Genomic DNA, 26277 nt, shown 5'->3' with positions numbered 1-26277 from the left:
CTGTTTAGGGACATTTTTAATGTTTGATGTTTTATCACTTTAGTAATAATAATAATAATAATAATAATAATAATAATAATATTCTATTGGGAACCACTGAGAGTGGCTGGGGAAACCCAGCCAGATGAGAAGGGTATAAATAAATTGTTGTTGTTGTTGTTGTTGTTACTACTACTACTACTACTACTACTACTGTAATGTAGGTTAGGCTAAGGGATGTGCCCAAAAATGAACTGACAATTCAATGGCTATTATTATTATTATTATTATTATTATTATTATTATTATTATTATTATTTTATTATATCTGCAGATGGATGTCAGAGTAACAGGGCCAGAAACACCTCAGTAGGCAGGGACTTCCACATATGAGGTGCCACCAGTAAAAAGGCCTTTTACCAGGACCAAATTCCTCAGACTGCAGAGGCACTGCCATGACAACCTCATATGCGATCAATGGTTTCCCCCCCAAGATGGCAAAACTCCTTTGACAACAAGGAGCCAAGCTTGACAACCATATGTCAGGAGTGCTCTGATGGTGTTTCCTGCTTGGCAGGGGGTTGGACTCGATGGCCCTTGTGGTCTCTTCCAACTCTATGATTCTATGATTCTATGATTCTATGATTCTAGTGCCACCAGTCCAATCTTACGCAATACTCTGCCAACAGAAATTCAGCAGGTGCCTTCTGTTTCTACCTTTAAATACCTACTGAAAACTTTTTTTATTCTGCCAGGCTTAGGCTGGCAATTAAAGGCATGTCTTCCTATAACAGTTAGGTGATCTCTGTTTTTATATATTTGTGGTTTTTATTGTATGGCTTTTGTATATAGTTGCTGCAAACTGCTCAGATATTTTTTTGTTTTTGTTTAATGAGTTGAGTAGCAGCATATTAGTGTTCATATAACTAAATACGTACATACATTTCCCCACTTTAAGCAAAAGCGACTAAAATACATATTCACCATCACTTGGGAAGTTTTGACAAAGGAAGAGACCTGCCTTGGACGGAAAGCTTTACAGCGATGTGAAACTTCTTGAATGGGTGTTAGGCTAAATCTGACAGGGTGTGGATGCCCTCCTAGAGCCATTTGCTTCTTCTTCTCTCTATATGTTTGGTCGATGCTGAGCCTATTAAGTTGGCATCAAATCAGTGGCAGTACACAAACTCTCTGAGTGCTAGAGAAGTCAGCATCTGTCCTCTTACCTGACACTTCTGCCTCCTTTTACTGATGTTAAAAGAAATTTCTACTGTCAGTCATATAACCAATTCACTTTGTTCACAGGCAGTGACAACCTTGTTGTTTTTCTCTCCCACCACAGAACCAACTTCAGTGAATTAGCATCCTCAAAATTTAGACGAGCTCATTAGTCTGAATAAATTTGAAAGCTGCTGTTCAGACCTTTTTTATTATTATTATTATTTTAGCAGTATGGTTCTTAGTGGATAATATATATATATATATATATATATATATATATATATATATATATATATGGTTCCTAAGTATACATTTTAGAATTTTAAAGAGCCAAAGATTCTACTTATTTCCCCTTCCCTTCTTGGCTCTTTAAAGTAATCATTATCTTCATAATTCCCAAGTCACCTTCATTCCCATTGCCCCATTTAGGATTTCTTTTCTTTTTTTCTTAAAAAAACCCCCAGGATAATAATTGGAAAGACCAGCTACATCAGCAAAGCTGATGCTACACAGTAGCCAATTGATAATTTGTTTAGATGTCTGATCCCAACCTTGGGATTTCCTGCCCCTGAAAAAAAAACAAAAAACCTGAATGGTGTTTTTCAGTTAAAACCACAGAGCCTAGGGCTTGCCGATCAGAAGGTTGGTGGTTCGAATCCCCACGACGGGGTGAGCTCCCGTTGCTCGGTCCCTGCTCCTGCAAAGCTAGCAGTTCAAAAACACACCTGTGCAAGCAGATAAATAGGTACCACTCCAGTGGGAAGGTAAACAGCGTTTCCGTGCGCTGCTCTGGTTCTCCAGAAGCGGCTTAGTCATGCTGGCCACATGACCTGGAAGCTGTACAGCGGCTCTCTCGGCCAATAAAGTGAGATGAGCGCCGCAACCCCAGAGTCGGTCATGACTGGATTGTGCTGGTGAACCTCAGAGCAGCGGCGGAGCAAGTCGATCGGGCGCCTGAGGCAGCTTGCATGGCCTCCCCCCCCCGGGGCAGGGGCAGCCACCCGTGGGGTGAGCGAGCCTGGGCAGGACGCTCCATGGGGCCTCAGAGAAGTCTGCCTGCCTTCTCCCACTCAGCCACCCTACAGCTTAGGGGGAGGCGGTAAGCAAACCATTTGGGGCAGCGCATAGCCTGCGGGCGCCTAAGCCACCGTGTCACTCCCAGGAGAGACACGTGGCTTGAGAGTGCTGCAGGCCCCATGGTGAGTGCCGCCCGGCATTTGGTCACCCCCCTCAGTGGCGATGCCCAGGGCAGCCCACCCCCACCCTTCCTCCGCCCCTGCCTCAGAGCCAAGGGGTCAGATGAGTCCCTCCCAGACTCCTCCACCTCGACTTTAAGACTCTTGCCTGGGCATCCATCTTCCTCAGACCACAATGCCTCCCTCAAAGCCCTGTCTCTGACTGACACTTTTTTCATGTCTTCCTTGAGGGTTTCAACCTAGTAGACACCAGTGAGGGATGCTGGGGGGCAGCAGTGCTGGGGCACAATTGGGTGGGGCAGGACAGCAGAGCTCCCTCCACCTCTCTATTATTATTATTTTTTAAATCCCTAGAAAAAGAAAAGTTCCTGATTGACGTTTTGCTAGCAAGACTAGCTATTCACAGAGGAGCATTTGAAAAAACGTGGCACACACAAACCCGCCAGCCGACCATCCTACAATATGAAGTGGTGCAGTCAATTCTACCTAGTTAGCATTAGACCAGGCCACACTGGGGTGTGTATGTTTGTGTGTGAATGTGTACACACCGGGGAAACTCCACGTGCAACCGCCAGGAGGGATACATCAACGCGTTCCACATGTGCTGCATCAAGGAAGATTTTGGGCATCACTTGGCAGGACAGAGTCTCAAACAAAGATGTGTTCTCCCAAGCTCACATTCCCAGCACATTTGCACTCCTGTCTCAGTGATATCTCTGTTGGCTTGGCCATGTTGAAAGAATGGAAGATGGCAGCATCCTCAAGGACATGTTCTATGGGGAGCTGGCTTCAGGCAGAGGCCAACTCTGCATTACAAAGGTAAAGGTAAAGGGACCCCTGACAATTAGGTCCAGTCACGGACGACTCTGGTGTTGCGGTGCTCATCTCGCTTTATTGGCCAAGGGAGCTGGTGTACAGCTTCCAGGTCATGTGGCCAGCATGACTAAGCCACTGCTGGCGAACCAGAGTAGCGCATGGAAAGCTGTTTACCTTCCCACCGGAGCGGTACCTATTTATCTACTTGCACTTTTATGTGCTTTCGAACTGCTAGGTTGGCAGGAGCAGGGACCGAGCAATGGGAGCTCACCCCGTCGCGGGGATTCAAACCGCTGACCTTCTGATCGGCAAGCCCTAGGCTCTGTGGTTTAACCCACAGTGCCACCCACGTCCCCTGCATTACAAAGATGTCTGCAAATAAGATAGGGAGCCTTACAGATGACCACAGTGTCTTGAGACAGGCAGTAAACTCCTGTATCCATAACAGTGACCAGAGGAGCATTAACTGCTGGGAGGAGCAGCAAGAGAAGAAATGTCATGGTGCATCTGCAGCAGCATAACCCGATGCCTTCATCAGCCCCAGACCCAACAAAACATGTCCCCATCCTATATTGGTTTCTACAGCCACAGCAGGTGCTGCTACCTTTCAACAGTGTGACTGTACCCTCAATGCCACATGCCTCCAGTGTCTCCCAAGACAGATGGATGCCAACCATGTGCAAAGATGGCAATAAAAAATAGCAATAAAAAATAGCAATAATAATCATCATAATAGTAAAACAACAACAACAACAACTTATTTATACCCTGCCTACCTGGCTGGGTTTCCCCAGCCACTCTGGGCAGCTCCCAGCAGAATATTAAAAACATGATAAAACATCAAACATTAAAAACTTCCCTAAACAGGGCTGCCTTCAGATGTCTTCTAAAAGTCAGGTAGTTGCTTATTTCCTTGACATGTGGTGGGAGGGCGTTCCACAGGGTGGGTGCCACTACTGAGAAGGCCCTCTGCCTGGCTCCCTGTAACTTGGCTTCTCGCAGCGAGGGAACCGCCGGAAGGCCCTCGGACCTCAGTATCCGGGCTGAACAATGGGGGTGGAGATGCTCCTTCAGGTATACTGGGCCAAGGCCATTTAGGGCTTTAAAGGTCAGCACTAACACTTTGAATTGTGCTCAGAAATGTATAGGGAGCCAATGTAGGTCTTTCAGAACCGGTGTTATATGGTCTCTTTTGGAAGGTATATGCACCATATATCATTGGGGTTGGAAAGAATAGCAAAGCTGGAACTAGGGAGAGATTGACTATGAGTTTCAATAGAGTTATGTGTGACAAGGGGGAGGGGGGTTCAAACACCTTTAATAGTGTGACGTATTTTGTGGAGTGGCAAGGTTCAAGCCACGGCTCTATATCTAGCGAAGGGTTCCCCAGCTGAGCTCAACAGGGTAACAGCAACTGACGCGTAATTACTTTTGATATCTTAATAGAGGGGGAAACGCCTCCCCCAGGGGGGGGACCGTAAAACTTTAAAATGGCACATTTTAAAACTATGAGGAAAATGGTTAACAGCAGGCTGAAGGGCAGAGTTAAAAACTTTCAAACCACAGACTCAGCCTGGAGGCTATTCAAGAACATTGTGTTAGAAGCACAGATGGTTTGTGTATCACTGAGCAAAGAAAGAAAGAAAGAAAGAAAGAAAGAAAGAAAGAAAGAAAGAAAGAAAGAAAGAAAGAAAGAAAAGAGTAAAGTAGGGGGAACAATAAAACTACACAGAGATATGCATTGGCCTGTTAAGGTGGAAAAGGAGTATCTTGAAAAGAGAAATGGAGAAAATTAAAATACTAGAAGAGAAAAGAGGAGAAAATGGAAATGGCAGCCAAAGACTGCTTAAGGGTTCCTTCACTTTAGACACATGCACACAGTGCAGAAAACCAATGGCCTGGCTACTCTTTGTCATTCAATGTGTTTAATCCCCTTGCACACATGCACACACGCACGTGCACACACACCAGTTTTAGGATTTTCTGCTGAACCTCCAAAAGCTGTCCTAGACATGCAGCAAGAGCATCTGCGTTTGTGGGTCAGAGTTGCCTCTGTACTACTGAAGAGCTGCAGAGAAGTCAATGGCTTCTACCCCACCCTTTTCCTCTGGAACTGGCATCTTTCATTCACTCCGTCGTTCCGGAGATGTGGATGTCATTGCTGCCAAACCGTTGCATTCCAGTGTTTCCCAAATTGACCGCCTGTGTTTTTTAAAGGTCTGGTTTGTGGCTATTGGCGTTTCAGTGGTGGTGGTGACAGGGACAACTGAAATGCAATTGCAGTAGCAGTCTGCAAAATTTTTAGATACATTCTGCTGTTTTAGAATGGATTGTAATGGGAATTTTAGCTGTTCACATTGATTAATGGATTTTTGTTTTAAATGAAGCTTTTATTGTTCCCTGCTCTTTTGGAGTAAAGGGTGAACTATGAATCTTTTAAAATAAAGATAAATAAAAATAAAGGTGACCGGTTTTCCAAAATTTCCCCCCTTCTTCTCATTGCCCATCCCACACAGTTGTTGTTGTTGTTTAGTCATTTAGTCATGTCCGACTCTTCGTGACCCCATGGACCAGAGCACGCCAGGCACTCCTGTCTTCCACTGCCTCTCACAGTTTGGTCAAACTCACATTAGTAGCTTCAAGAACACAGTCCAACCATCTCGTCCTCTGTCGTCCCCTTCTCCTTGTGCCCTCAATCTTTCCCAACATCCGGGCCTTTTCCAGGGAGTCTTCTCTTCTCATGAGGTGGCCAAAGTATTGGAGCCTCAGCTTCAGGATCTGTCCTTCCAGTGAGCACTCAGGGCTGATTTCCTTCAGAATGGAGAGGTTTGATCTTCTTGCAGTCCATGGGACTCTCAACAGTCTCCTCCAGCACCGTAATTCAAAAGCATCAATTCTTCGGCGATCAGCCTTCTTTATGGTCCAGCTCTCCCTTCCATACACCACTACTGGGAAAACCATAGTTTTAACTATATGGACCTTTGTCAGCAAGGTGATGATCCCACTCAGTAGGGGTATCTAACCCTTGAGGGGGGAGTCCTCCACTGAAGGGGAAACTATATGTGACCTTAGCTGTGCATTTCAACCCTTGAGTGCAGGTCAGGATTGAACTGGGAATCTTGTGTATGGAAAACATGTCCCTGAGCTTCGGCCGCTCCCCACATTGATCTGGCATTTTGAATGCACTCAAAGCAGGCCCCGAAAAGTATGTTGCCAGCAGCAGATAACAAACCTGAAAGACCACTTCAAGTGAACATCATTGCAGAGGTCAGGTCATTTTAGGACATCACTTCCTTTCTTCAGATACCCATCCTTGCAACCTCACTGTTTACATTTATGGTTTTGGTTTATTTGATTGCACCACGTGTGGGCTGTTGGTGGAAAACTTTTGTTTGCACACAACTGTGTTACTGAAGAAGATTAAATGGAGGGCATTATGACACTGCATTTCTGGCTTAAAGGTAAAGGTAAAGGGACCCCTGACCATTAAGTCCAGTCGTGGACAACTCCAGGGTTGCGGTGCTCATCTCGCTTTACTGGCCAAGGGAGCCGGCATTTGTCTGCAGACAGCCATGTTACCAGCATGTCTAAGCTGCTTCTGGCGAACCAGAGCAGCGCACGGAAATGCTGTTTACCTTCCCACCACAGCGGTACCTATTTATCTACTTGCACTTCGTGCTTTCGAACTGCTAGGTTGGCAGGAGCAGGGAGCAAGCAACAGGAGCTCACCCTGTCACGGGAATTCGAACCACTGACCTTCTGATCGGCAAGCCCTAGGCTCTGTGGTTTAGACCAGAGTGCCACCCGCGTCATTCCTGGCTTGAGGCAAGCTTATTACATTTTGTTCCAAAGAGGACAATTGAATTATGGGTTAAAGATTTAAGAGGAAGCATAGATAATGAGTCTCATGCTCTACCAACTGAGCTATTCTCAGGTCGTTTGGTATGTTGCAGAATGAAGAGAAGTACATCCACATACAATCAATCAGGATTTTTAAAAAGCTATATGACAGCCAAACATATGGATTTTGAAACATTGATGGTGTTTTTTGTCTATTTTTTCTCATACCTAGGATATTTTAACATGCCTGTTAAAATGGAAGTCAGATTTTCTTGTTCTGTGTAAAAAGTATACTTTCATTTCTATGTAGTGCGCTTTCTTGCTTCGTTATGAACTAGTGACCCCCTTTCTTTTTTTTTGGATTTGTTAAAGTATAGAGAACCCAGTTAATATTTCTGCTGCTTCTGTTGACACTGATTTATCAACCTCTGTTGACCAAATACAAGAGAGCCTTAAATATAGCAGTGAATGCAGTTAACTCCAAATTCAGATCTTTTTATCCAAATAGCAAAACCATACAAAACACCATCCCTTTGGGGCATTTACAAACCTGATACTAAAGGCTTGACAGCATCAGGCTCTTATTGCTTCCTGCCTTAATTTGGGTTAGTGATGGCTCAAGGCTAATGCAGCAAATTGGAGAAGTGTTTGATAAAAGCCAGGTGGGGAAGGTAAGAGAGAGAGAGAGTTTCTAAACACCATGTTAACCCAACTTCATCAAATATTGGGACTCTCAAGTACTTCTGCAAATGGATTGTGGGGAAGCAATGAGTCATCTGGTCCCACCCACCTCAGAAGAGATCTGCCAAGATAAGGGACGCCAAGGCATCTGATTAAAACAGCAGCACAAATTCTGAAAAGGAAGTGTAAAGTGTGAGTGTCCCCACTAGGGACAGATAGATCTGTCAGTCCTCAGTTTCCAACCTTAAATTTAATTCTCCACATTTCTTCAGCTATTTGTGATTCTTTCTTTAAAAAGAAGTCCTCATGGAAATTTGTCAGCATTTTAGTGCAAATTTCTCCTAATAAAAACTTTATTGTATATATTTTGCCTAATATATCCATTTTCCAGTTTCCCCTAATATAATGCATTTTTATGTACTCTTCACTGACATATGCATATATATATTTGCACACTTTGCCCACGAATATGCATTTCTGTACACATTACTTGGCTGGCGAACTGCTTTGCAAAATTCAGAGAAATTCAAATTGTGTGGATTTGGTAGGTTTGCTCTTACAGGCAAACCTAATCGAATTTATCCCACATCCCTACCTTGCACCCCAACAGTAAACTTACAGGCTTAATATTAAGAGGAGGGTGATCAAGATGACCAAAGGTCTGGAAAGCAATCCTTACGAGGAATGGTTGAGGGAGTTGAGTATGTATCTGAAGAAGTGTGCATGCACACGAAAGCTCATACCAAGAACTAACTTAGTTGGTCTTTAAGGTGCTACTGGAAGGAATTTTTTTATTTTGACTATGGCAGACCAACACGGCTACCTATCTACTACTGGAGTTGAGTATGTTCAGCCTGGAAATGAGGAGATATGATATCTCAAGGGCTGTCACATGGAAGATGGATCAAGTTTGTTTCCTCCTGCTCTGGAGGGTAGGACCCAAACCAATGGCTTCAAGTTAGAAGAAATGAGATTCTGAGTAAACATCAGGAAGAACTTTCTGAAAGGAAGAGCTCTTTGACAGTGGAACAGACTCCCGTGGGAGGTTGTGGACTCTCCTTCAATTGAATCTTTTAAGCAGAGGTTGGATGGACATCTGTCCTGGATGCTTCAGTTGAGATTCCTGCAATGCGAGGGGCTTGGATTAGATGACCCTCATGTTCCCTTCCTCCTTCATGGATCACTGCCTGGTCATGGCAAAGGGGCTTGAATAACTCAGAGAAGCTATGAGCTATACTGTGCATGGCCACCCAAGATGGACAGGTCATAGTGGAGAGTATTGACTAAACGTGATCCACCTGGAGCAGGAACCGGCAAGCCACTCCAGTATCCTGCCAAGAAAACTCCATGGACAAAAACAACAGGCATATAAAAGTTATGATGCTGGAAGATGAGCCCCTCAGGTAAGAAGGCATCCAACATGCTACTGGGGAAGAGCGGAGGACAAGTACAAGTACAAGTACATCACAGCTGATGAAGCAGCTGGGCCAAAGCCAAAGATCAAACCTATCCATTCTTAAGGAAATCAGCCCTGAGTGCTCACTGGAAGGACAGATCCTGAAGCTGAGGCTCCAGTACTTTGGCCACCTCATGAGAAGAGAAGACTCCCTGGAAAAGACCCTGATGTTGGGAAAGATGGAAGGCACAAGGAGAAGGGGACGACAGAGGACGAGATGGTTGGGCAGTGTTCTTGAAGCTACCAACATGAGTTTGAACAAACTGCGGGAGGCAGTGGAAGACAGGAGTGCCTGGCGTGCTCTGGTCCATGGGGTCATGAAGAGTCAGACACGACTAAACAACAACCACAACAACAGGGTCCCTTCCCATTCTATGATTCTCTAAGTGTGTGTGTGTGGCTGTGACCCTCCGCTAGCATTTAGCCCCCAGAATGTCCCCCATATGGTAATGTAGCTCTCAAACTGAAAAACGCTCCCCAGTCTTCCTCTCTATGGTACTAATGAGCAATGGCACACGTACACTATTATATGTGAATTCCCCTCTATCGCTGCTTTATAAGAACCTTGGACACTTCAAACTGATTAAGTCATTGTTAAGACATGCATTTTACTTGCAGAAAGCAAGGCTGTGGGGATTTGTGAAAAATTCAGGGGGAAAAGACACTCTGTTACAATAAGTAATGCATCCTGCTAGTGCAAAATGAAGAGAGAGAAAACGCGAGGGCTCTTGAGAAATTAGGAGGATTTGGCTTGATTCGCTCGGAGTATATAGATCTGTGTATGTACATAATATATATGTATATAAATATTCATGCACCCCCATTTTACTCCCACAGAGAAATAAATATGCTCAGCGTAACATGGCATATAGAAGGGCCAGTGTACATCTTTATTTAAAATACACAGGATGCCGAGATGGAAAAGTACAAAAAAGGAAAAGAAATACATATTGTTTTTGAAGCTGAAGCATGAATATGGTTGTAATTTTAATGTTTCTTGCTGGAAAAAGGTCATCTTTGGCGAGGTCGGGTTTTTCTTAAGGTCATTTCACATTGAGATATCTGCCTGCTTTTGACATTTCATCTAGAAGAGGCACAACTATTCTGACACATGAAATGGGTTCTTTACAAACCCAATGGCTATTTCTATCAACATCTGTTATTCTTACACAAAGGGGGAATATGCATTGATTGCAAACAAGGCTTCATGGTTTTTTTATTTTAAAAAAGAGAATATTAATGTAGCCATTTGCACTTAAAGGGACAGGAATGTCCAGCTTAAAGGGGGGGGGGGGAGAGAAATAAAGAACAGTTTCACCCATTGCTACAAAAGTCATCTTTGCTCATTATGGTTGTTGAGTTTGTTTTGTAATTATGCTGCTCCTATGGAATCAGTTCAGTTATGGGTGGCTTCTAATACGTCCCCCCAACCCCCCCCCCAACAATCTGCCCTGGATCAGACTTTTCCAACCTGGTGCCCTCCAGATTTTTGAACTCCATGTCCCTTCAGCCTCAGTCAGCACAGGGGGTTGTTGGGAGTTGTAGTCCAAAATATTGAGATTGTACCAGGCTGACGAAGGCTACGCTAGGCCTTCCCATACAACTTGATAATAAAGTACACAGTTTGTCCACTTACCAATTTACAGGTCAGTCATTAGCATGGTTACTTCGAAGTTAGTCCCACTGCTTCCAATCATTTATAAAAAGGTAATGCATAGTACTGGAGGCTGAAGGTTGTGTTGTGTGAAGCAGTGGCACAATCATTGTTATTCACCATCCTCAGTGGCGTAGCGTGGGTTGTCAGCCCCCGGGGCAAGGCAAGTAATTTGCGCCCCCTAACCCGTGGATTTGCGCCCCCTAACCCTAACCCCCAGATGTTGAGCCCGGTGCGGCCGGCCCCCCCTGCACCCCCCACGCTACGCCACTGACCATCCTCAATTAATCGTTCAGGCAGTCCTATGATGGGCATGGATTCCACTACGTTTTCACATGTGAAAGGGGTGAATCCTTATTCAACCTGGCTGAAGGATGAGAAAGTGGTTGTCACTCATTCAGATCATCCATGCGTTGGGGTTTTGTAGATATTTCAACAGAGCTCAGTAAATTGTCCAAATATATTCACACATAAATGCATCCTCCTGACTCCAGGCTGTAATTGTTCACAAGGCTTTTTGAGATACTACAAGGCTTCACTTGTAGTCGGAAAAATTGACAGCTAACAAAAGGTGACAAAGTTCTTGGAACCTACACCATAACAGTAAAAAGCAAAAGGAACCAACCATATTCAATTCGTCGTAAGCTTGATTTGCGTGTTCTCAGGATGAAAGTGCAGGGTAGGGGTTAGAGTGTTGGACAAGGACCTGGGAGACCAGGGTTCAAATCCCTTCTCCCTCATGAAACTCACTGGATGATGTTGGGCCAGTCACAGTCTCTCAGCCTAACCTACCGCACAGGGTTGCTGTGAGGATGAAATGAGGAGGGGGAGAACCACGTACGCCACCTTGAGCTCTAAGGAGGAAAGGTGGGATGTAACAGTAAAATAAACAAACCAATAAAACAATGTTCTCAGAATGCAGAGATTGCTTGTGATCCATACTGGCTCTCACAGCCTAGACCACGTGGAGCCCCTATGATCACATGGGTACCATCCAGTGAGAGCCAGTGTGGTGTAGTGGTTAAGAGTGGTGGACTCGTAATCTGGGGAACCGGGTTCGCGTCCCCGCTCCTCCACATGCAGCTGCTGGGTGACCTTGGACTAGTCACACTTCTCTGAAGTCTCTCAGCCTCACTCACCTCACAGAGTATTTGTTGTGGGGAGGAAGGGAAAGGAGATTGTTAGCCGCTTTGAGACTCCTTAGGGTAGTGATAAAGTGGGATATCAAATCCAAACTCTTCTTCCATGCTAAAATCAGCAGTATGGATTAGAGGGGTGCTTGCATGGTAACACCTCTATAAAAGTAAAGAAAAAAAAAGGTAAAGGACCCCTAGACAGCTAAAGGCGACTATGGGGTTCCGGCACTCATCTCGCTTTCAGGCCAAGGGAGCTAGCATTTGTCCACAGACAGCTTTCTCGGTCATGTGGCCAGCATGACTAAACCACTTTTGGTGCAACAGAACACCATGAGCGCATGGAAACGCCATTTACCTTCCTGCCTCAGCGGTACCTATTTATCTACTTGCACTGGCATGCTTTTGAACTGCTAAGTTGGCAGGAGCTGGGGCAGAGCAATGGGAATTCATCACGGGGATTCAGACCGCCAACCTTCTGATTGGCAAGCCCAAGAGGCTCAGTGGTTTAGACCACAGCGCCACCTACATCCTTTATATATCCCCTCTATATCATCCCACTGACTACACGTGATTCAGTTATCCACATTGCCAGAGAGAAACTGAGCCATGCAAAAGTTGTAATCTTGCCACTTTGGCAATGCATGAACAGAGTAGTAGAAAGGATGATAAAATACACTGAAAGCTCTGCTGGATCAGATCAAAGAACCCTCCTGGTCCAGCATGTTCCACACTGTTCATTTCATAAGCTTATTGTTCTAGCCAGACTTGTAGCAGTTGTATTAATAAAACAACGCAGAACATCCATCCATAATATAAGCAGACTTCCCTGATGCAAGAGAGAGAAGATACCAGAGACACCAACAAATCCACACTGATTTCAGATTAAACCTCCATGTCACCAAAATAAGATAAAGAGAAGGAAGCGGTTAGGTGGCATGGTTCACTAGAAGAATCCCTAATCTAAAATGGATGTCCAAAAATCGCAACTGGAATCCTGCCAGACAGGGAGCTTGGAAAAGAGTGAATCGCTACACAATACAGAAAATCCCCCCCAAACCTGATGCTGAATCAAATAGTGTATGTACATAACTGGAAGGTGTCTTATACTGATTCAAACCATTGATCCTTCTTGCTCAGGAGTGTCTACACTGCCAGGCGGCAGCACTCCAGGGTTTCAGACAAGGCTCTTTCCAGCCCTACCTGCAGAATCTGGAGACAGGACCTGGGTGCTCCTATAACCAACATGCATATTCTGCAGCCTAGCTGCAACCCACTCATAAGCCTTCTATGCTCAGGATAATATTTTATTCTCTTGCTAATTATGCTGTTTTAAACATGTGTTTTATAACTGACTTCCTTTAGTCGTGTTTTCTTTTGAAAGGTTTAAGATAACTTTGCTGCCTTCAGTGTGCATTCTGTAGCCGGCCTCCTTTGCAATGTTTTGTTTTGAAATCTTTTAAGATAATATCCTGGTTTCCTGTTAATTACGTTGCTTTGAATGTATCCTTTATGTTTGACTTTCTTTAGTAACGTTTGGGTCTGGATTGTTTTATATGATGTTTTAATGCAGATTGTAAACTGCTTTGACACGGGTGGCGCTGTGGGTTAAACCACAGAGCCTAGGATTTGCTGATCAGAAGGTCAGCGGTTCAAATCCCCACGACGGGGTGAGCTCCCGTTGCTTGGTCCCTGCTCCTGCCAACATAGCAGTTTGAAAGGATGTGAAAAGTGCAGGTAGATAAATAGGTACCGCTCCGGAGGGAAGGTAAACGGTGTTTCTGTGCACTGCTCTGGTTCGCCAGAAGCGGCTTAGTCATGCTGGCCACATGACCCGGAAGCTGTACGCCGGCTCCCTCGGCCAATAAAGCGAGATGAGCACCGCAACCCCAGAGTCAGTCACGACTGGACCTAATGGTCAGGGGTCCCTTTACCTTTACCTTAAACTGCTTTGAGGTGTCTTCTTTTTGTTTTAAATAAAGTGATAGAGAAACAACAACAACAACAGCAACAACAACAATAATAAAAAAACCAACTTCTTACCAGCTTACCAAGCCTTCATGCCACAGGGTTAGGTTGCATTTGGTGGGAAAAGATCTCAAGTCCCACCCAAGTGAAGAGAAGAAGACACGGAGCAATGGATCCAAACTACAAGAAAGAAGATTCCACCTAAACATTAGGAAGAACTTCCTGACAGTAAGAGCTGTTCGACAGTGGAATTTGCTGCCAAGGAGTGTGGTGGAGTCTCCTACTTTGGAGGTCTTTAAGCAGAGGCTTGACAACCATATGTCAGGAGTGCTCTGGTGGTGTTTCCTGCTTGGCAGGGGGTTGGACTAGATGGCCCTTGTGGTCTCTTCCAACTCTATGATTCTATGATTCTAAGTCAACGGAGACAGTTCGCCATGGCTGCTTTCCATTTGACAATAGTAAACACTACCACCCCGATGCTCAGTTCTATCTCTTGCACTAATCAGAACACCTGGGTCTCTAACAAAGGAGTCTTAGCAATGTCACAACACCACCATTCCATGAGAGTGAAACCAGTATAAATTTATAGCTGCATGCCCTAATTACTGTCTCTGTGTATGTGTGTGTGCAAAAGGTATGTAGGTAGGTGTTGTACTCTGAGATATGCTTACGTTCTTTCATAAACCTCTTGGTTTCCCTCCCAGAATGATTTTCATTTCATCAGGAAACACATTTGGTTTTGTGATTAATCTCGTCTTGGCACCAGCCCAACAATTTGCTGCGAATTGCTTGTACGAATGTGGAATTCAGCGATCTGAATGTTTTGTGAACAGCAGCTAGTAAGGGATACGGACAGGCCAAATTGGCACTCGGCTCCACTGAGGCAAACTGGGAAATGTGCAGGTTTTTGCCTGTCCCACTGGCTCCTGAAACATCAGTAAACTTGGGGTCACAATCCGCCCAGCTATGCTGAATGTGTCATATTAAACTTTCCTATGAAGTGAGTGCTTATGGCAGACATCCACCGGGAACTACAGGTGCTGTGATTCTGGATTTGTGCCATATGTCCAGAGGGCATTGAAGAGGTTAATATCCAGGTGCAAGGAATGTGCTGCTGGAACATGTTCTGCATTGCTTTCAGACTTTGGCCTCAAATAATCTCCTTTAACATATTTTATTAAAGTGTCATAATTAGATTTATTTAATGTACTGGGAGCCAAGGAATGTCAGCTCAGTGAATGACCAAAAAAAAAAAAAAAACCTTTCAAGAGAGAAGGAAATCTACATTTCTCCAGTTTCTTTTAATCATCTCAAGCCTATTTAGGGACAGAGATATGATGATCTAGGGCATGGGTAGGCAAACTAAGGCCCAGGGGCCAGATCTGGCCCAATCGCCTTCTAAATCTGGCCTGCGGACAGTCTGGGAATCAGCGTGTTTTTACATGAGTAGAATGTGTCCTTTTATTTAAAATGCATCTCTGGGTTATTTGTGGGGCCTGCCTGGTGTTTTTATATGAGCAGAATGTGTGCTTTTATTTAAAATGCATCTCTGGGTTATTTGTGGGGCATAGGAATTCATTCATTCAATTTTTTCCAAAATATAGTCCGGCCCCCCACAAGGTCTGAGGGATAGTGGACCGGCCCCCTGCTGAAAAAGTTTGCTGATCCCTGATCCAGGGTAAGTGAAATAGGGGGCACATCTCCTGCAGAGTTAGTGCTTAGAGATTATCTGTTCCCAAATGGGCAGCTGTTAATTGACTCTTTCCACTAAATCCTGCAATTATTCTAAAGTATGACCCACAGAATTTTTGTTCAAAAGTTTGCCTCACCATTGAGTTCCGTTAGGTTGAATCCCCGGTGTTTAGGATGGCACTTTTAGAACTGCTCTTGAAATGTGGAAAGCTGCATTTTACCAAATCAAACTATTGATCTGTCTAGCTCAGGAGCTGTGCCAGGGTTTCAGATGGGGGTCTTTCCCAGAAATGCCAAGGATAAAAACGGGGACCTTCTGCCATCTTCCCATGTTAAAATTGTCATTGTGGGGGCTGATTAAAGCAACTGCTGCAACTAGATTTTTATTGGCTGTATTTATTGTAATTGGTTTTTAATAATAATAATAATAATTTTTATTTATACCCCGCCCTCCCCAGCCAAGGCCGGGCTCAGAGCGGCTTACAAGCAATAATAAAAACAAGATGAATGATTACAACTTAAAAACAAAAATAAAATACAACATTAAAATAATGGAACATTAAAATATTAAAATGTAGCCTCATCAACTTTTGTGTCTGTAAGTCACTTCCCTGAGTAAAGCAAGTAATAAGTATTAAATAGCAACAACCCCCTCCAGTGCAGCCCTGATTCCTCTTAATGGTATGGAGGTTCTTCCTATGTAAAATCAGTGAAGGGGTGGGATGTCAAAAACCCTTCAGTAATTATTGAATCCACTGGTCAATGAAGAGAGATGCTCACATTTTACTGAGGCCCAAAGTGCACTATCAGACGCTCCAAGTTTCCCTATTTACCAGAGCAGATCCAGATTTACAGAAGCCGTCCCAGTTTCTGATTTGATCCCGGAATGCCCTGCTTTTCATTGTTGTTGTTTAGTTGTTTAGTCGTGTCCGACTCTTCATTACCCCATGGACCAGAGCACGCCAGGCACTCCTGTCTTCCACTGCCTCCTGCAGTTTGGTCAAACTCATGTTGGTAGCTTTGAGAACACTGTCCAACCATCTCATCCTCTGTCGTCCCCTTCTCCTTGTGCCTTCAATCTTTCCCAACATCAGGGTCTTTTCCAGTGAATCTTCTCTTCTCATGAGGTGGCCAAATTATTGGAGCCTCAGCTTCATGATCTGTCCTTCCAGTGAGCACTCAGAGCTGATTTCCTTAAGAATGGATAGGTTAGATCTTCAGCTTTGTCCCAGCCACTTCAACTATAGCTTTAACTATACGGACCTTTATTGGCAAGGTGATGTCTCTGCTTTTTAAGAAGCTGTCTAGGTTTGTCATTGCTTTTCTCCCAAGAAGCAGGCGTCTTTTAATTTCATGACTGCTGTCACCATCTGCAGTAATCATGGAACCCAAGAAAGTAAAATCTCTCACTGCCTCCATTTTGTCCCCTTCTATTTGCCAGTAGGTGGTTTTTTTATGTTGAGCTTCAGACCATATTTTGCGCTCTCCTCTTTCACTCCCATTAAAAGGTACTTTAATTGTTCCTTACTTTCTGCCATCAAGGTTGTGTCATCTGCATATCTGAGACTCTCCACTAGGACCTGTCCGTCTTGGGTGGCCCTGCATAGCATAGCTCATAGCTTCTCTGAGTTATTCAAGCCCCTTCGCCACGACAAGGCAGTGATCCATGAAGGAGTGCTTTTCCTTAGGATGTCCCTATTGTCATTGGAGAGATGTTAGAGGGAATGGAGATATGTGACACACACACACACCCAGCCAGCCAAGGAGACAGCCTATAGAAGATATCTGAAGTCAGCCCTGTATTTGGAAGTTTTTAATGTTTAATGCTTTATTATGTTTTTATATATGTTAGAAGCCACCCAAAATGCCTGGGGCTGAGTCTGATGGGTGAGGTATTATTATTATTATTATTATTATTATTATTATTATTATTAAGGACATCCTATTTTCATTAGAGAAATATTGGAGGGTATGCATTATACAGAAACCCCAAACTACTTCCGAAGTGCAATTAAGTCAGGGCTATCATTATCTTTTTAGCCAGACACGAGTGCTCATCACTGTATAGGGTGACTGGCAGGATGGAAGAAGAATGAGAGGTGACACTGTTGCATTTTACTTGACTTGCCCTGATACATTTCATCACACAATAATCAGGGCAAAAGAAGGAGAAAAGATCCTCGAAGAAGTGAGGCATGCAGTGATTCATCAGCGAAACCATGTGACTCATGTAGCCATCCTTGACTCACTGTGACTAAACTTACAAATCTCAAAAATGGATACAAAAAGTGCAAGTCTGGGCATTTTGCTGTGTTGGAAACCACAGTGAGCAAAAGAGCATAAGAAGAGCCTGCTGGATCAGGCCAATGACCCATCTAGTCTAGCATCCTGTTCTCACAGTGGCCAAACAGATTCCTGTGGGAAGGCAACAGGGAAAAGGTAAAGGTAAAGGACCCCTGGACTGTTAAGTCCAGTCAAAGGCAACTATGGGGTGCAACGCTCATCTCGCTTTCAGGCCAAGGGAGCTGGCGTTTGTCCACAGACAGCTTTCCTTTTTTTTTTTTTTTTTTATAAAATTTTTATTGGTTTTACAACATTTTTAAGAAAAACAAACAAACATTAAAAATGACAAACATACACGTATAGTTTCAAACATATTTTCATAAACCTCTTTTCTTGGACTTCCCCATACCCCCCCTCTCTGCATCCCAATGTCCGTAGTTCAACTAGCAACTCCCAATTGTTACTTTCCAATCTCTATCCTCTTAGTCCTCTTTTATAATCTAACCTTATATCCCTGTACCCCTTTGTTTCTGGAAACCACGGCATTTTAGCATTCATTAAGTTTGTAGTAGTCCTTAAGATAACTTTTAAATTTTCTCCATTCTTCTTCCACCGTCTCTTTTCGTTGGTCACGGATTCTGCCTGTCATCTCGGCCAGTGTCATATAGTCCATCACTTTCATCTGCCATTCTTCCAAAGTGGGTAAATCTTGTGTCTTCCAATACTTTGCGATGAGTATTCTTGCTGCTGTTGTGGCATACATGAAAAAAGCTCTATCTTTCTTTGTCACCAATTGGCCGACAATGCCCAAGAGAAAGGCCTCTGGTTTTTTAGGGAAGGTACATTTAAGTACCTTTTTCATTTCATTATAGATCATCTCCCAGAAGGCCTTAATCTTCGGGCATGTCCACCAAAGGTGATAAAAGGTACCTTCAGTCTCTTTACACTTCCAACATTTGTTATCGGGCAAATGATAGATTTTTGCCAGCTTGACTGGGGTCATGTACCACCTGTATACCATTTTCATAATGTTTTCCTTTAAGGCATTACATGCCGTAAATTTTATACCGGTGTTCCATAACCATTCCCAGTCAGCTGACATAATATTATGTCCAACATCCTGAGCCCACTTAATCATAGCCGATTTAACTGTTTCATCCTGTGTATTCCATTTCAGCAACAAGTTGTACATTCTAGATAAATTCTTAGTGTTGGGTTCTAACAGTTCGGTTTCTAATTTTGATTTTTCCACCTGGAAACCGACTTTCCTGTCCTGTTTAAAAAATTCCATTATTTGGCGATATTGGAACCAATTTTCTACTTTATGCTTCAATTTCTCCTGACTTTGTAGTTTGAACTTATCTCCATCCTGTTCTAAAATTTCCCAATACTTCGGCCATCCGACCTCCATATTGAGTTTCTTCACTGCTTTAGCCTCCACTGGCGACACCCATCTAGGGGTTTTGTTTTCCAGTAGATCTTTATATCTTATCCAAACATTAAACAATGCTTTTCTGACAATGTGATTTTTAAAGGCACTGTTAACTTTACCATACCAAAGATATGCATGCCAACCAAAAGCGTTATTGAAACCTTCCAGATCCAAGATGTCCGTGTTCTCGAGGAGCATCCATTCTTTGAGCCAGCAAAAAGCTGCTGCCTCATAGTACAATTTTAGGTCCGGCAGGGCAAAACCCCCTCTTTCCTTAACATCTGTCAATATTTTAAATTTAATTCGGGGCTTTTTGCCCTGCCAGACAAATTTCGAGATATCTTTGTGCCACCTCTTAAAACATTCCATCTTATCAATAATCTGCAAGGTCTGAAACAAAAATAACATTCTAGGCAATACATTCATTTTAATTACTGCAATTCGGCCTAACATTGACAGTTTCAAATTTGACCATATTTCTAAATCTTTTTTAATTTCTGACCAGCATTTTTCATAGTTGTCCTTATACAAATTCTGATTCTTAGATGTTAAATAAACCCCTAGGTATTTAACCTTCTTGACCACAGTCAAACCTGTTTCCTCTTGAAATTTCTCCTTTTCCATATCTGTTAGGTTTTTCCCTAAAACTTTGGTTTTTTGCTTGTTCAACTTAAATCCAGCTACCTGGCCAAACTGTTGTATTATTTCTAAAACCCTTTTCGTACTAGTGTTTGGCTCTTGCAAAGTCAATACTAGGTCATCTGCGAACGCTCTTAACTTATAATGTTTAGCTCCGACCTGCACACCTTTGACCTGCTGGTCATTTCTTATCATATTCAGCAACACCTCCAGAACTGAAATAAAAAGTAATGGGGAAATCGGGCACCCCTGTCGTGTTCCTTTTTCTATCTTAAGTTCCTCAGTCACAACATTGTTTACAATCAGTTTGGCTTTTTGTTCAGAGTATATTGCAGCCATACCATTCTCAAAACCCTGACCTACCCCCATCCCATGAAGATTCTTCCTCATAAAACTCCAAGAGATATTATCAAAGGCCTTCTCCGCATCCACAAAGATCAATACTGCCTTGGTGTTTATATTCACCTCTAACTTCTCCAAAATATCTATTACATTCCTTACATTGTCTGCTAGGTGTCTTTTAGGGAGAAAGCCTGCTTGGTCTTTATGAATCTTCTCCATCAAAACTCTTTTAAATCTTTTTGCCAAAATGTCTGCAAAAATTTTGTAATCCACATTAAGCAGGGATATTGGGCGGTAGTTCTTGAGTTGGGTCTTTTCAGTCTCTGACTTTGGTATGAGTGAAATATATGCCTCTTTCCACGATTCAGGTGCCTTTTTTCCCTCAAGGATCTCGTTACAAACTTCTCTTAGTGGTTGAGTCAGCCATTCCTTCAGCGATTTGTAGTATCTGGAAGTCAGTCCATCTGGTCCTGGAGATTTGCCCAGTTGCATATTCTGAATGGCAGCCTCTATCTCTTGTTCTGAGATTCTCTGGTTCAAGTCCATCTTACTTTGATGAGAGATGTTTTGTAGTCCATATTTTCCGAGGAATTTGTCTATATCTTCTTCATTTTGCGGGCCTTGGGTGTAGAGTTTTTTAAAATAGCTTAAAAAGCAATTTCTAATTTCATTGGGTTTGGATATGTTCTTTCCATCCACCTCTAGGCTTGTAACTGTATTTAGTTTCTGCCTTTTCTTCAATTGCCATGCCAAAAGTTTGCCACATTTATTTGCTGATTCAAAAGTCTTTTGCTTCATTTGCCTTATCTTCCATTCAATCTCTTGGTTCATCAATTCCATATATTGTGTTTGGTATAATTTGATCTCTCTTAAAATGTCCTGAGACTTTGGTTTTGTTCTTAATTTCCTCTCTCCTTCCTTTATCATTTCCAGAATCTTCTCTTTTTTCTCATTTTGTTTTTTCCTCTTTATTGAGTTTTGTTGAATCAAAAATCCTCTCATCACCGCTTTACTTGCGTCCCAGATCACTCTTTTCTCCACGTCGGTCCTCAAATTTATTTCAAAATAGTCTTTTAGGGTCTTTTGGGCCTTCGTGAGAATCTCCTTATCTCGAAAGAGGGTGTCATTCATTCTCCATCTAAATTGACCAGTTATTGTGAGTTTCATCTCCATCTTCACGGCGTTATGGTCGGAGCAAGTTTTTGGGCAGATTTCCACTTTCTTGATCTTCGGAGCCATTCCACTAGTAACCCAGATTTGATCGATTCTGGTCCAGGTCATCATTGCTTGGGAGAAAAAGGTTCCCTCTCTCTCCAGAGGATTCCTTGTTCTCCAAATATCTATCAAGTCCATATTTTCAGTCATTTCGAAAAAAGTCTTAGGGAGTCTCCCTTCTTTGGTGACTGTAAGTCTTTGTGCCTTGTCCATATTAGTGGAGACCACGCCATTCATGTCTCCCATAATTATCATATTGTAGTCCAGATAGTCCATCAAAGTTTCATGAAGTCTCTTAAAGAAGTCGGATTTGCCTTCATTTGGTGCATAAATTCCAACAACTAAGAATTTTTCTCCTTGTACTTGTATCTCCACAGCCAGATATCTCCCTTGTTCATCTTTGAATATCATTTTTGGAGCCCATTTCTCCTTCACATATATTACAACTCCTCTCTTCTTAACTTTGTCTGATGAAATAAATTCTTGTCCTAGCCTTTTATTTGAAAGTAATCTCCTGTGGGCTCTGGTTATGTGAGTTTCTTGTAAGCATATCAAGTCCAATTGTTCTCTATTCAATATATGAAATACTTGTCTTCTCTTCAAAGGCCCATTGAGCCCATTACAATTCCAACTAAGGAATTGCAGAGCCATCTTGTTATTTTTCTAAGGCTCCTCCAACAGCTCCAAGTTGTTGCTCTTCTTCTGATGGTAGTGGTTTTTGTCCAAACGAGAGATTCAGGATATCCAATGCTCTCCTCTGTTCTGCAAGTACGTCAACAGTCCCCTTCTGTAGGTCCTCCTGGTATCTTGCCAAAAATTTGTCTTTATCTTGAATTGTCTTTATTTTCACCTTGTTTCCCTTATAATCAAATGACAGCCCTTGTGGGAATTCCCACCTGAAACGGATAGCGTTTTTCTTTAATAAAAGGGCTAAGTCCTTGTAGAAGTTTCTTAAGTCCAGAAAATATTTTGGGATGTCTTTAAAGATCTGTGCAGCTGAGTTTCCAATCCGCAAGGCCTTTTCAAAGTGTAGTCCCAATATTTTGTCTCTTTCCTCCTTGGATCTGAGTGTAATCAAGCAGTCTCTCGGAGTCTTTCTGTTTTGCTTCTTACCCAATCTAAAGGCAGTCGTAATTTTGAATTCGTCTTCCTGGAGTTCCCAACAATCCACAAACTCCCGTGTCAAGTATTCCACAAGGTTGTCTCCTTCATTCTCCGGGATCAGTCTTATTTTTAAATTTCTCTCTTTCCTCTGTAACTCCCACAAGGCCAAAGTTGCATCATGCTCATAGACCTTCTTGGCGATCGGCTCTAATTTCTCCTGTGTCTCTCCCGCAGTAGCTTTGGCGTCTTCCGCAATTTGGCGCGTAGTGGCGTTTTCCTCCACCAATTTATTTATAGATTCTGTATTCTGGTTTAATCTTGCTGAAATTTCTGTTAATTTTAGTGTATTCTCTGAAGTCTGTTTTGTCAGAGACTCCAGAGTTTGGTTTATCTTGAGCAAGGCATCTGTCACAGCTTCCATAGAGACGGCTGCTCCTTTGTCTTGTCCTGTTGTTGCTGTTGTTCCTGTTGATCCAACTGTTGCGCCTGAGATTGAGCCTCTTTTCTTTACCTGTGACTGTTGCAGCTGTTGTTGTTGTTGTTGCTTGGTCTTGGCCCTTGTGACTATCTCTTCTTGTGCGCCACTCATGTCAAGGTCAGTTCCCACGGGATTTATTCTCCCTTGGAAAATTCCACTGTCTTAGGCCGTGCCGGACTTCACTTTGTCCTCTAGAGGGAGCAGATCAAAATGGCCATAGAGCAAAGTTTCCAAGTATAGAGACAAAGGAGACTGTCCCAAATGTCCAAAATATAAAAAGGGAGATTAACACAGTCAAAAGTCTAAAAGCTTTCCGGGTCATGGGGCCAGTATGACTAAACCGCTTCTGGCACATGGAAACACCGTTTACCTCCCTGCCACAGTGGTACCTATTTATCTACTTGCACTGGTGTGCTTTCAAACTGCTAGGTTGGCAGGAGCTGGGACAGAGCAATGGGAGCTCACCCCGTTGTGGGGATTCACACTCCCGACCTTCTGATCGGCAATAAACAGGATCCAAGCTCAATATCATTCTCTCCACCTGCGATTCCCAGCAAGGGGTATTTTGCTTGTGAGATAACACACACACACACACACACCTCAGGTCCAGAACTACCACCAAGAGAGGTTTCTTCGACCTTGGCAGTCATGCAGATACCAGATCCGAATACCCAGACTGTCTCTAAAGCAGGAACGGGAGCCATAAATAGATGCCTCCTGACAAGCCCACTCCCAGAAACTGCCATGGTATCCCCCCCTCGCCAGCCCCACCCTCACCCCCTGGTAGCTTCCACAGTTGTAGGATTCAGGTTTCAGTTATAGGATTAAGTTCAACAGCTACTTTATGTTCATGTCAAATGTGCTTCATTACTCCGAGAAAAACATATGTAATAATTTTAGCCGGGATGGATTTTACCTGCTGCTTTGCCGCTTCGAATTTGTTGCCAGGGGCTGGCTGATTCATTTCCCTTGCAATAATGGCTTATTTGTGGTTACTGAATCATACGAAATAATTGTAATTCATGCTATTTTTAACATATTGTTTTGCATTACCAGTGAATTGTGCATGTGGGGGGAATTGCATCCACAAATATACATTGATAGGAATATTGCTGTGGTCTAGTTGGCACGGGGCTGTAGGACGCTAGAACTCAAAGGGGACCCTGTGTGCATTAGGGCTGTTACCCAGCACAACAAACTTTTGGATCAGGGCGTGGGGGTGGTGGGCGGAAGAGAACTCTTCTCCTCTGTTTTTTGATGGGGTGGCGGTGTGGCAAGTGAAAACGTATGGCATTTCCTTTGGGGTGGGGTGGGGACGCCTGCACTTACAAAACAACAACCTGTGGTTATGTACTATGGCAAAATGACTCTACCATATCGGCATCCTTTCCTTGCCCATGGGTGCGAAGAAAGGTCAATCTGCTGTAAATCATAGAATCACAGAATTGGAGAGATGGAAGTGACTCATAGGGTCACCTGGTCCAACCCCCTGCAATGCGGGAATCAGAGAAGAAGAAGAAGAAGAAGAAGAAGAAGAAGAAGAAGAAGAAGAAGAAGAAGAAGAGAAGAGTTTGGATTTGATATCCTGCCTTTCACTCCCTTTAAGGAGTCTCAAAGCGGCTCACATTCTCCTTTCCCTTCCTCCCCCACAACAAACACTCTGTGAGGTGAGTGGGGCTGAGAGACTTCAGAGAAGTGTGACTGGTCCAAGGTCACCCAGTAGCTGCATGTGGAGGAGCGGGGATGTGAACCCGGTTCCCCAGATTACGAGACTACCGCTCAAAACCACTACACCACACTGGCTCTCACTAAAGACAGTTAGCTGCCAGGCCAGGAGGTCTGCTGGCTTGTTAGAAAGATGCTTGGAGTCAGGGATAGAAAAACCTTTTCTGCCCAAGGGACACAGTCCCTTCTGAGCAACTTTCAGAGGGGTCCAGTAGGAAGCAGGGATCAGAGGCGAAAGTGGGTGGAACAGTAAATGTATACCTCGGGTTAAATATGCTTCAGGTAGAGCGTTTTCAGGTTATGCTCTATGGTGAGCCGGAAGTAACGGAACACGTTACTTCCGGGTTTCGTTGCTCGCACATGCGCAGACGCTCAAAATGACGTCACGCGCATGCGTAGAAGCGGCGAAACACGACCTGCGCACACGCAGACATGCGGTCGCGGGTTGCATTCTACTCAGGATGTGAACGTCCAGAGGTACCACTGTAATTCCCTTTTATACAGCAGGGTACTTTAAAAACAGTCTCTCTCACACACCCTGCCTATCCTCCAGCCAAACAAGGAAGAGGTATTCTTAGATTCCAATGACAAATTCATATAGTCATAGGATTGTAGAGGTGGAAGGCACCATGAGGGTCCCTGCAATGCAGAAACCTTTAGCCAGGTGTGGGGCTCGACCCCACAACCCTGAAATTAACAGTCTCATGCTCTGCCAGCTGAGCTGCATCTCTTGCAGCCGGTCAATAACACTTGCGGGGTGAAACAAGGCCAGCGAGGGGTGTGGCTTGAGGAAAGTTCCAGAGCAAGAGCATCCAATATGAATTTTACCTTCATTCAAAGAATCATAAAATCATAGACTGGGAGAGTTGCAAGGGACCACGAGGGTCATCTAGCCCAACCTGCCGCAATGCAGGAATATGCTGCTGTCCCAGTCAGTAAACTGGTTTCTTCGCAGTTGCACATCCTCCTCTATCCTGCATGTAGGGAAGAAAAAAGCATTATCAAAGTTCAGCTGCACAGAAACTCTGAAGCCCAGCAAAGCAGGGGGTGTGGCTCAAAAGGCGGTCCCAAGTGTCAAAAGGAGAGGCCTGGAAGGTCACATTTTGCCCCATGACCTGAGGTTCCCCACTCTTGCTCTGGTAGAATGGAGGTACTTAGGCCTCTGAGAGAAAACCAGCCACTCATTAATGTTTCTCCCTCATTGTTCTCTTCTTGCCTCTCCTTCTAGAGGTGTTCACCAGGGGAGCCAATTTGAGCCCCAAGTTATGGGTGCCCAGCGTGCATAACATCAAGATGTCACATGACGTCATGACGTCATCTGTGCCCCCGACCTCAGAACCTGACTTCTAGTGGCACCTCACAAGACCTCACAAGACCTCGGAAAGCATCTCCGAGATCCTGTGAGGCCTCAGAGAGGCCTCTT

At 43.7% G+C, this 26277-nt stretch overlaps 1 long non-coding RNA gene across 2 annotated transcripts in view; it reads right to left on the bottom strand.

Annotated features, from left to right (window-relative positions):
- Window positions 1-14088, bottom strand: part of LOC310685861 — a 40032-nt gene extending 25944 nt beyond the window's left edge. For both annotated transcript variants that reach the window (XR_014515571.1, XR_014515572.1), the window contains exon 1: window positions 14020-14088. This is a non-coding gene — a long non-coding RNA (uncharacterized lncRNA). The remainder of the gene's footprint in view (window positions 1-14019) is intronic.
- Between the last annotated feature and the right edge of the window lie 12189 nt (window positions 14089-26277).

This window comes from Podarcis liolepis (assembly GCF_965112155.1).
Source record: "Podarcis liolepis genome assembly, chromosome: 1".
Taxonomy (NCBI): domain Eukaryota; kingdom Metazoa; phylum Chordata; class Lepidosauria; order Squamata; family Lacertidae; genus Podarcis; species Podarcis liolepis.
The sequence above is the reverse complement of the archived record's forward strand: the minus strand, read 5'-3'. Positions and strand labels throughout refer to the sequence as shown.